Raw genomic sequence first — 12029 nt, 5'->3', positions numbered from 1 at the left:
TATACAAGATATGATATTTACTATTTTATTTTAACCATATATTTTTTTATATTGAACGTGTTAATTGTCTTACTAAACTATTTAATGAACAATCTATAGGTACTATTGTCAGTGACTTAACCAGAAATTTGCCATAATATATAAAAAGTGTATTATATTTATAATTGTCTAATTAATTCTTAAACACACGTATGCTATGATTTAGTGTCACAAAACAATAGCCAAAGGTATTTGGAAGTCCACTAAACACCTATGTATATTATTTCGGTTCAATAAATAATTACATACATTATGTTCAGGATCATAATATTTAATAACTTCCATTTTTTTTATTTAGAATGTGTGGGTAAGATATTAAACTTGATTAATAATTAATAAATATATTTTTAATTTACTTGTACAACAAGCCTACGATATAACAGCATTTGGCTTTTATAATATTTTGAAAGATAATTTTAATCATTAATATATAACAAACATTGACTACATTCGATTATATCTTAATATTTTTCTTTAAACTACTTTTAATAATTAAATCTGCTATATTAATATATCAATATATCAATCTCTTTTCTAGTAGAAAAATAATTTTTTTAATATTAAAGAGGAAATTTCTTATCTTTTTATTTCATGGTAATTGAAAAAAAACTAAAAAAAAAAACTGGCATTTCATATGCAAAAAAAAAAAAATTATTTTGTTAAAAAAATTTAATTTTCATTATTTTTAGATGACTACAATTTGTTTCAAACCCTCATAACATTTTATCCTATAATGACACTCCAGTTTTCTCTATAGCTATTTGAAGAAACATAATGAAACATTTATTTTTAACTTCCCGTATAAATACTGACAATTTAATGATTTTCCAACTACCTACAACAAGTACGAAATTACTTGTAATTATTCTCGAACATGACATATTAAATTTCGTAAAAAATTTGTACTTAGAACGCTTTTAAACCAAAAAATGTGACTAATGATTAGTAATCTTTTTTAACTAGGTAAAATAAGAAAAACTTAAGAAACCTTGTATTAAAATTTCAAGTTTTTAATCTACATTTATAATTTATTTAAAGATAGATTACATAAATGTTTTTTTTTTTGGAAAATTTCAAGTAGGTATTTATAGTGATTCGTTTATGAGTTATATCAATATAAAATAATCGATTTTTTTGAAAACTGTTTGAAACCTTACATTTGACCTCTAAAATGCACGAACGATACCTATTCATTTTGTCATCGGAAATTTCCTGAAGTTTGAAATTGAACCGTTATTTTCACAAGTTATGCTGTACACAAAAAAATAAAACACACACTCATCATTGTAAAATCAATACATTCATCACTTCGTTCCGAATCTAAAATATACAATCTAAATATATGATATTATCATAATAATACGTAATAGTTGTCGATCATCAATAACAGCGGCGCAGCTTGGAAATGCTGGCCGTATCAATAATATTATATTGTATTAAATTAAACTGTATAGCGGTATCGTTCATGGTCACATGCAGCATCATTGCACGTACGCTTGCCACCCGCCAGGATGTTATAGACATTTGATTGACGCACAGCGTCGCGCGGATGACGCAAAGGCGTGGGAAGAGTAGATGCACGTGCACTAACCACTGACCAGCATGGACCTGCCGGTACCGCGGGAGTCCCTGGGCGATGTGTAAGGGGGTCCCGAATAGGCACATTTCAGACGTGATCCACCAGAGTTAGAGCGAGCACCTTCACGTCACTCAGTTTAATATTTATGTCTCCTGGACTTGGAATATTTTTCATAGTTTAATTAAATTAATTATTTTTACAATAAAAAACACTTGGAAATATTTCATCTGCGTTCATAATATTTCAATATCTACATCTCCCGGTTGCTCATACGTGGCACCCTACACATACAAAATAGCAACGATTTATCATTTGATTCAAATACACAAACATACTCCAGTGACTGGATTACCCAAAGATGAGGAACACTCGACGCCTACTATACATCAGAAAGTATATCCGATTTGACATATTAAGTTTATTTCTAAAAACGCTTATATAATTGGTAGCCCGTACTATTTAGCTTTACAAGAGTTTGAACAAACTTTTAGGTTGTTATTTGTTATACTTTAATTCTCATATATCAATTCTTTAAACATAATAACTAATAGTTTTAATGTTTTTAAATGTCCATTAGACACATTAAAGAGCGTTGGTTTTTCGGGTAAGTATTTGTTTTGATAACAAACATATTTTTTACAATGACGTTTGGTTAATTCAAAACTTAAACACCGTTTTTTTATAAACCATTATACCGATTATCGGATCGTCATCAGTTGGCGACTTCTCGACCCAAGTTCTCTATTCTTGTAACCATAGATATGTAACTTCAAATATGCTAAGTATATTAAAATTGTATAAATTGTATGAATAAAATCAAAATTATAAATAAATAAATATTATATTTTCGGTTAAAAATGATAAAATAATTGTACAACGATTGTATCTAATTAATTTATCGTTATTAATTCTAAGCATTAGGTTAATTGGGCGTATTATATAAAATATAATAAGTAGTATCTATATTAAAGAACATATAACTTATCATTTCTGTAGAAAAAAATTCATTTGTCAATTTTCTTATTGTACAACAATTTGGTAAGTATAATTTCAAGTTATAACCTATAATTAGTTAGTAAATTTTGAAATAATTTACATGTGATTTTGATTATCACATAACTATTAATAAAAATCAAAAGCTGATTTATACATTCTATAATTATTATGCTATTAATGATATTAATGTTATTACTGAAAAATTGTCACATTAATGACGTTTATTTTATGCATTTTCGCTGAGTCACGTAAGTGGATGATTGTCATGACTATATTTAACTATTTCAGAAGATCTACCTGAATTTCGACAACATCTCAAAAAATATACAGGTGCTAGTATATTATGTTTTGTGTACTTAATTGACTGCGCGTCGTGAATGATCGTGATTATGATACAGTACATACTACATATATGAATGAATTGCATGTATATTGTATATACTGTACAATCAATACCGTGTAATCATTTTCCTACACGAAAAATTTAATTTTAGTGAACACATTTCAATGAGATATTTATTTACATTTTGTATATATACAAATTGGTTTCTGATTAATAACCAAAATCTATTAGTCTATAAAGTTTAGTAAACTAAACAGCTATACAAGCCGATTTGTAGATTGTACATTGTCATGTAACCTGATATAAAGTTACTAAATAAACCTTATATTATAATATGATGATTATTTTATGAATTTTCGGTAATTAATGTGTGCGGTTGATCGTCATGACTATTTCATTATTTCAGAAAACCTAAGTCAATCGCAAGACACTCAAAATTATTCTGTTATTATCAATAGTAAGAGATTACAATTATGTGATTTAACTTTTGTGTTTTACACTATGTTAGCAAAACTTTATAGTCTTAATATAACATTGGATTATTATGTTGATGTCATATGTTATTATATAGTTGTAAACCTTTTATAGTACACATAACAATTCATTAAAGTAATTTTTAATACATAGTATTATAATATAAGTATACTAAGTATAGTATATAATACTTTCAAGGATGGGAATAAAAATACGAAAGTATCAATGCGGCCAACTGATTTCAATTTTCTGTTACAGAACAGTAATATACCGGCGACCGTAGGTTGCGTCCCAATGTACCTTTTTTTTATGTAAATTGCGTCTTGGGTATTTTTATGTTTAAATGGATATTACCAATTTACAACCAATATTTTCCTTCCCTTTTTATCAGACTTAGGACTGTCAACATTTCTGTTAGAATGTTGGTTTAGTTGGTATGCTTAAAAATATTTATTGTTGTATTTATTTATTATTATTTAAAACTGCATATTTTTATCGGTACTAAGCTGTTGAATTTTTCTTACTTTGTAAATTATTAACTTATAAGTCTATACAAAAGTAGATAACAATTTGAATGACAATTGCCTCACAAATACAATTTGATTAATTTGTTTTGTTTTTAATTCTTTCATTTTTTTTTTAACATAATAGCCTTCTTTTCAATTTTTATTCTATTTCTTGAGCCCTGACTTTGTAACGCTATATAACTATATAAGTATCATTTGTATGTTTTTTAAAACATCTATACATTTACAATTATTAGAGTGAGAGGAATTAAATGAATTATTTAATTTTCTATGGAAAGATTCGCAATAGTTAGTCGTGCGTAATGTCGATGATAAATATTCTGACCATATTTCTGGTGGAAAGTCAGCGTCATTTTTTATTTATAAATGAATCTAATATATAGTCTGCGAATTCTAATACTCGATCACCTTGAGGTTGTTTCGCCATAATGTCTTCAGTAAAACAGTTTTGAACATCTTGTGGATTTCAGAAGAGAAGTCCAAAAAAAGAGTTTTAAAAAATTACTTATTTCTGTGTTTTTTTTTTTTATAATCGGTACTAAGCCCTAATTGTTGAATCTTTCTGTTCCAACTTTGTCCTAGGTGGAATCTACATCTCTTTACTTGAATAGAAGACCAGACAACATTTGCAGCAGTATGTTTAGTATTTTTAAATCGACATACATTCGGACTGGGTTGAATTGCATGTCATTTTTTCTACATTCTTCTACTAAATGTTGAAATCCATAGGTATAACAGGTATAACAATTAGCTGACTTCGATGGCAGTAAAAAAATAAACAAGTGGGATAAAGTTATTTTTTAAAAACACCATGAATACTAAAGAGTCGATAAAATAATTTCGAACAACTTTTGAAAGTACCATCTACAATTAATCTCGTGTTCAAACTGCATAAAGCTTGTAAATTACGAACTGTCGAAAAACCTAATATATTTGTTTCGTTATTATTAACTAAGTAACAAAAAGTCTTCACCTTTAATTGTTTTAAATTCCATATTTTTTAAAGTCTCGTGAATTTGTGTTAATGAAGTTGGTATTTTGGTAACTTTGAACATCGAGCATTATGTATATTCTTTTTGTTAATACTTAAAACATTAAATATCATAATTTTTCAGTTCAGAATGTAAAATTAATATTAATAACGACCCCTGACTGCTTGCTCACGTATCGTCAGCTGCCGACTCCTGGGTATCCGACCCCCCCCCTGGAGTAGTAACAGTAAAATCAGTATTTAAACTCATCATAAAATTTAAAGTGCCTAGGCCATCACTTCCGACACCATCCTCGCGCCGCCTGTCTCTTATCCGTCTTGGGTCCTGATCTTCCAGAACACCGGGGGATGATCGCTTCCCCGGTGATGATTTAGTCCGCGACTGCTTATTCGTTCATCCCGAAGGTGTGGATTATATCGCAGCTACCCTGCATATCTGCAGGGCGTTCCCCTATCCGCAACCTGGGGACCCGCCCGATGGCATGCTCGTGCCTCCCGAAGGCGGGATATGGTAACTTCAACCAAACCTAACCTAACCTAACCTTACGTATGTACCTGAGAAATATCAGGCCACAACTTACGTATGTTGTTATCGGAACTTTTTTTTTTGGACGCAACTTACATTTAACGGTCATCCAAAACAGTGAGTTTAACTCAGTTAAAATTACTTTTTATGATCAACAACCAACAAAGCCATCTACTAAACATTTATTTTAAATTATACCTACTCGCTTCAAAATAGTATAAAATATCATAGTATAATGCATTCATCAAACCGATTTCATCAAAATCATTCCAACGTTGAAAATAATTTTCTAATCGTTTAAAGTTTTACTATTTTTGTAATTAAATTGTTTATTTTTTATCAAAAATGTAAATAAACATTATTAAAATTTTAATAAATTAATATTTTAATTTAGCGGTCCCTACAATAGTTTATAAGGCTATACAATTTTGTAAAATCAAAATTATAATAATAAATAATACAATATTGTATGTATTTCAATAACATTATAAATATCATTTCAATTAAAATAATAATGATATATTATACTTTATAGGTAATATTATTAAGCAATATTTCAATTGGTGTGTAACGTCACAAGACTATAGTATGTATATTTCTACATATAATTTGAAGACACAGCCATGAGCTAGTCAGGCATGTTGTTTCCAGCTTAGATGAGTTAAAATATCTATGTAAAGGTATTTTCCTGAAACATTTGAAAGTTTTTGGTTTTCTTTGAATTCCAAATCCACAAAAAACAACAATAATTTTGTGCATTATATTACAGTTAGTGTTATAAAATAATTTATTTATTTTTATACAGAACCCATTAGTCCAAAAGACTTTTGTAAACCATTTAGTGAGTATAGTATAAACAAATTAATTCAAATTAACAAATCTAATATATTGTAGTATAAATAGATAGTAGAATAGTTTATATTTATACTTGCTGACCTGTCAGACGTTGTTTTGCCATATAATTTATTTTTGATGAAATAAAAAAAAAAGGCAAATAAAAAATAAAAAATTTATTGTAATTGTGTGGGAATGTGGTATATTGGTGTATGACTGAAAGAGTAATGGAGCTCTGTGAATGATGACGGCATATAAAAATAGCAAGATACCAAATGTTCATTTTTTTAATTCATTTTTGAAATGAAACTAATTTACTGAGGGTTTTGACAAAAATATTTAGTCACGTGATCGATTGATTAGAATGAAACGCAGAAACGACACGCTTTTTATTGTTACTATAGATACAAAATTATTATTATTGTACGTGTCCAATCGTACGGACTACCCGAAGGACCACTCGGTGATGTCTGAGAGCGAATAGAATAATAATAATATTTTTACGGGGTGTGGGTAGGCAACTCAATAGCCGACGTCTTATAATAAATTGGGTAAGCAATATGATGTACACTACGAAAACGACGACGTGGACAGGAAATTATGAACAAAGGAAAGAGGATGTGACAGTTTATTTACTAGGGGAGTTTTCTGTGGTCGAATTTGTTTGGTGCAAGGTCTGACCACAGAGCTTAAAGGTTAGGTTAGGTTTTTTTTAAGCACCAATAATTTTATGCCATAATGGCGAGATAAGTATAATAAATTTCGTGCCGCATTGGCAATGGAGAAAAGTAAAAATGGTATAATAAGATAGAACCAGTTGTGAGATTATTGCGCTCAGTGTGACTTACAATAAAAAAAGATCAAAATAACAAAAAACGAATAACAACGCTACAGTAGCGGAACAGCAATAATAATTACGACAATAAAAATATAATAATAATAATAATAATAATTGCGTTGGGCGCAGAATAATATCAATGATAATAATGATAATAAATTGATAGCAAACATATTTTAAAAGAATAATAGTACGGCAAAAGCTGACCAATACTTTAACACAGAGAACATATAAACAAAGAAAATAAATAAGAAAACAAATTGTAATAATTTAACAATCAACGTAAATGACTGAGTGGTGAGCGGGAGAGACGAACGAGATTAGGTCACCGTTGTGCAGAGTAGCATTTCGATAGAGATAAGCTTTTGGCGTGAACAATTATTACATTATTATAAAAGAATTTACACTGAACATTAAATGTTATTAAATGATTCAGATTGTCATATTTATTTTAAGGAAATTGCCAAACATGCTTATAAATACATGGGATACTAGCCATATGATCATATGAAAGGCTCGATTTAAACATGTCGTAAGGCGTAAGCTATGATGGACTCGACTGTTATTCAAACATGTTGGTCACGTCACTATTTTTTTTCTCGTATCCTTAGTAAAGTAGTTTCACTTTGTATCACTTTTTTATTATCTTAACTAATAACATTCAAATAACATCTTTATAACAAATTATTAAAATTAAAAAAAAAACATTATCAGTGGAGTGATAACTCCATTATAATGAAGTGTACGATACTTTTAGTGAGCCCATATTTAGCCAACACGTAGAAACTGGATAGTTTATGCACGCTGGAACAGACCACGTATAATTGTCCGTGTACAAAACACGGTGTGCCCAAATATAAGCCAAAAACAAACATCGTTTGACTTAGAGACCAATTATTGATTGTCATTGCCAATACCAATCTAATTGGAAATTGAATACGTTTTAATTCAATTGGGACATCTGTGATAATAATAAGGATTCGTGGTAGTAATATATCTTCTCCTAGGAACTTGGCACTCAAAATACGTAATATTTAATATCGTTCCCATACTCGAATGCTAGACAAAGAAATGAATTGAATGTAAATGCTTGATGTACTTGTTGGCGTTGTCGGTCATTTGCTTTGTGAGTATCAACTACGAATTGAAGCGTGTCTTTCTTGATTTTGTTCAGATTGGACTCACACAATCTTGCCACGTTCACACGCATAATACAATCATTATCCAGGTGGGTTTGTTCGTCACTTCTATGTACTCTTCTATTTTGCTTGGCTGTAGTTTTAGTAGTTCGACGGGCCAAATCAGACCCTTGCGTCTTGCTGGCATTGCTTACACATAAACCGATCAAATTATTGTACTTAATGCCGGAAAGCAGTACAATGATAATATAATTGAGTTATTATATTTTATTTTCAATTTTTTTTTTTTATTCGAGCTTTTTCCGTGGAAACCCGCGGGCCACCACTTATATATAGGTATACAATTTACACATTAACAAATTTTCAAAATATCTTTCAATATATTTTTGATAAAAATAATTTTTCCCGCAAATAGATTTATAAGGAACTACTCATATTATATTTTTAAGCTTTTGATTTAAAATAAAGAACCATCTAATATTGATAATCGATATTAATTATATAAGTGTCAAAATATGATGATAGCAGATAATATAAATATTTAATACTTACAAAGGAAATACGAACAAGTAATATTGTAACAAATTTAAAGGATTATCTTTGATAAGTGTTATAACTTATAACTTATAATATCATAAATCATATAATTATATATTTTAATTTCAGGTATATTCAGTAAGTCAAAAATCTGTATTTAAATTTAAATTTCAGTATAATAACTCTAAGATTATTTATTTATAAGTCAATCTACCTTCAATAGTTTAGTAGTCAAATGATATGTTTAAACAATTAATAAGGGTAAACATTTTTCATTTAATCAATAAGTTGTATAGAATAATATACAAGGAGTATTATTAAACTGGAGAGTTATTAAATATTATTTATGGTGGAAAAACAGTGTATTTTTTACTGTAATACATTTTGCATTAAATGGATGATGATTATGAGCGAATCATGTTTAAAAGTTTACCTGCTATCACAGCAGGTCGTAAAGTTGTACATTTTTCTCTTTAACCGCTTTTATTTCGAGTATCATTTCGAAAACCGAAAAATGACGTCTTTAAAGTACCAGCTCAAAAACATGAACTTTTTTTTTATTTAAGATTTTTTATTAATACTTAAAATAAGTATCCATTTGAAGTTTTATTTATAAATGAGTAAAAATTTGAGGTAAAAACGGAACTAATAAAAAACTTTGAAATTAAACATTATACTATTATAGTATAATATACCCATTATGTGTTATAAGTAAATACTGTATATTAGGTTTGAATTTTAATAATACCTATACAATTAAATAACTATTTTTTATTTATTAACAATATTAATCTAATAGGTATTATAATAATTTAAGTGTTATACTATAGTCTATAAAACAATATAAAATAAGTAATAATATAAGTATTTATCACAAACGAATACCTACATTATTATTTATATATTAAACATATTTTCTTTTGATATATTTGAAGAGATACATTGCTATCCATATTTGAGTAGATATTATACTAAAATAAATTTGTTTTAAATAATGAATTACAATATTTTTACAACTTTTCAAATAATTCTTTGTTTGATATTGTTAACTATATTGATATATAAGTTGTTAGATGGGATCATGGATAATTCTCAGTTTTTTTTCACCTTTCGGTTTTAAAGTCTTGACTTTTAATACTAGAGATTTATGTTCCTACCAGAACTATTAATTATGTAATTAATAGTCCGATATTATTTTGTATTATATACTTGCACCTCACCCCTTACCGATATTAATAAATAAATAATGAAATTATACTAAATTTGTAGATATTCAATAATTAATAATAATTTTATTTTTGATTACATTTTAATAGCTAAGGAAGTCTCAGGTAAATGTCACAAATTTTTTTTTTAGTATTGTTATGTTTACTACACCTAATAGCTTATTCATAAGTCATAGATTTTATTTGATTAACGGTTAGTTATTCATTCCAACAATTATTATCAGCATAGAGCCACTGTGTTAGTAGAAAGTGTGAAATTTGTGTAAGCTCATACTAGTATAAAATATTTTAATAAATTTAAATTACATAATTAGATTATACTATTATGTTTATTTAATTTACTATTGTTTAGTCTACATTTAAAAATAAATAAAAGATTTTGACACAAAACCCACTTTGACTTTGTCACTATCGAAAAATAATTACATAAGACTTTAAGTACCATCTATTTATCTGGTATTATCTACATGTTATGTGCATAATTATACTATTAACCATCACGACATCCCACAAATTTAATTTATTATCTAGATTCCATTCATTGAAGAATTTTTTCCAAAACTTACCACAGACTAATGAGACGAATAAATAACAATATGACTTTAAGTCAAGGACACCATCCTATTGAATTACTTTAGAAATTTGGATTTTTTGTTAGAAATATATCTAAATGTAATGACTGCAAACTAAGCATTCATAGTTTTTTTTTTTTTTAAAATCTCACATGTATTAGGGATTAGAGAATCATGTCAAATTCTTCCTGGTAAAAGGGGTAATTCACGAATCTAGTGATCACTGATTACTAGATTCTATAATAAATTTACAATACTAAATTACCTAGATCTACTTTTATTTTCAATCCGCAGTATAGGAAGATGGACGAATCTGATCAATATTGTACATCCCACAAACTTTTTGTTTTCAACATCTATGGTAGTAACTCAGGTTAAACACTCAACTAGTGGAAAGCTAATACCTATATTTTAAATTATAAAAATAACAATATTTCCAATCTACTGTAATTCATATAGGTTACTTTAAATAAATGACTGAAAATAAGTGTTTAATTTATAATTTTTTTGTTACTTTTAGATTGCGAAGGTAACATTATTGCTATATCATGAAGTATATTTTAACCTTAATGATGTGAAACATCTGATAAAAAATAAAAACGATTGAAAAAAGAAGTGAATTAGCAAATCGAATGTCGGCTGTGCCTTTGATTATGTCAAAAGAGACGTATTTTAATGGTTTATCATAAAGAATGCAAAACGTTTTGTAGGATAAATGTAAAAGTTAAACAACCGTTAATTTATGGTGTTTAATACTCGTATTTTATTGTTTTACGAGTATTATTTGCTTATATTAAATATCAAATTCGTACTATATACCTTCCAAAACTTAAACTAATTCTAAGAAAATTGGTTGATGTTATCTTCAAATTATAACTATGATTAGTACCTGTATTATATAACCAACAGGGCATAAAATAAGTACTCTCAACAGTCTAAACAAACTTGTAATAATGGGTACTCTAATATGCAAATTTTTTTACCACAAACCTCTTATTATTTAAAAATCTGTATGTATTAGGAGATATTCATAACATTTTGTACACTAATGTAGTGCTAGTTGCTTTTAGGTCACATAAAATTTCAATGATCTCACCAATTATATTCAACAGGGAGACTATGGTCGGATTGTCAAATAAAACAAATATTAATTGAATGTTGTAGAATAATAGTAAATAATTGACAATTCTTTATTTTTAGGACAATTTAATTAAAAATGACAAGAAAATACTCAATCAAATTCTATTTTGTTAAAATAAGCATATAATTTAAATACTACTATCAAAACATTTAAAAATCCTTATAGTTAGATTAACTAATAAAAATATTCAAAAATATTAATTAGGTAAGAAATAAAAGAATACTGCATTAGTGTATCTTTGAAATTTATTTTTATTTATCATAATGT

The 12029-nt window shown here is 27.6% G+C and overlaps 1 long non-coding RNA gene across 1 annotated transcript; it reads left to right on the top strand.

The window, feature by feature from the left end:
• Positions 1-1198: 1198 nt before the first annotated feature.
• LOC126555475 (uncharacterized) lies at positions 1199-6318 on the top strand. The gene is made up of 6 exons (XR_007606850.1): positions 1199-2222; positions 2615-2656; positions 2903-2944; positions 3364-3414; positions 6011-6061; positions 6281-6318. It is a non-coding gene; the product is annotated as an uncharacterized LOC126555475 (long non-coding RNA).
• The last annotated feature ends 5711 nt before the right edge of the window (positions 6319-12029 follow it).

This window comes from Aphis gossypii, unplaced genomic scaffold (assembly GCF_020184175.1).
Source record: "Aphis gossypii isolate Hap1 unplaced genomic scaffold, ASM2018417v2 Contig00867, whole genome shotgun sequence".
In the NCBI taxonomy this organism is placed as follows: domain Eukaryota; kingdom Metazoa; phylum Arthropoda; class Insecta; order Hemiptera; family Aphididae; genus Aphis; species Aphis gossypii.
This window is presented reverse-complemented; position numbering and strand designations above follow the sequence as displayed.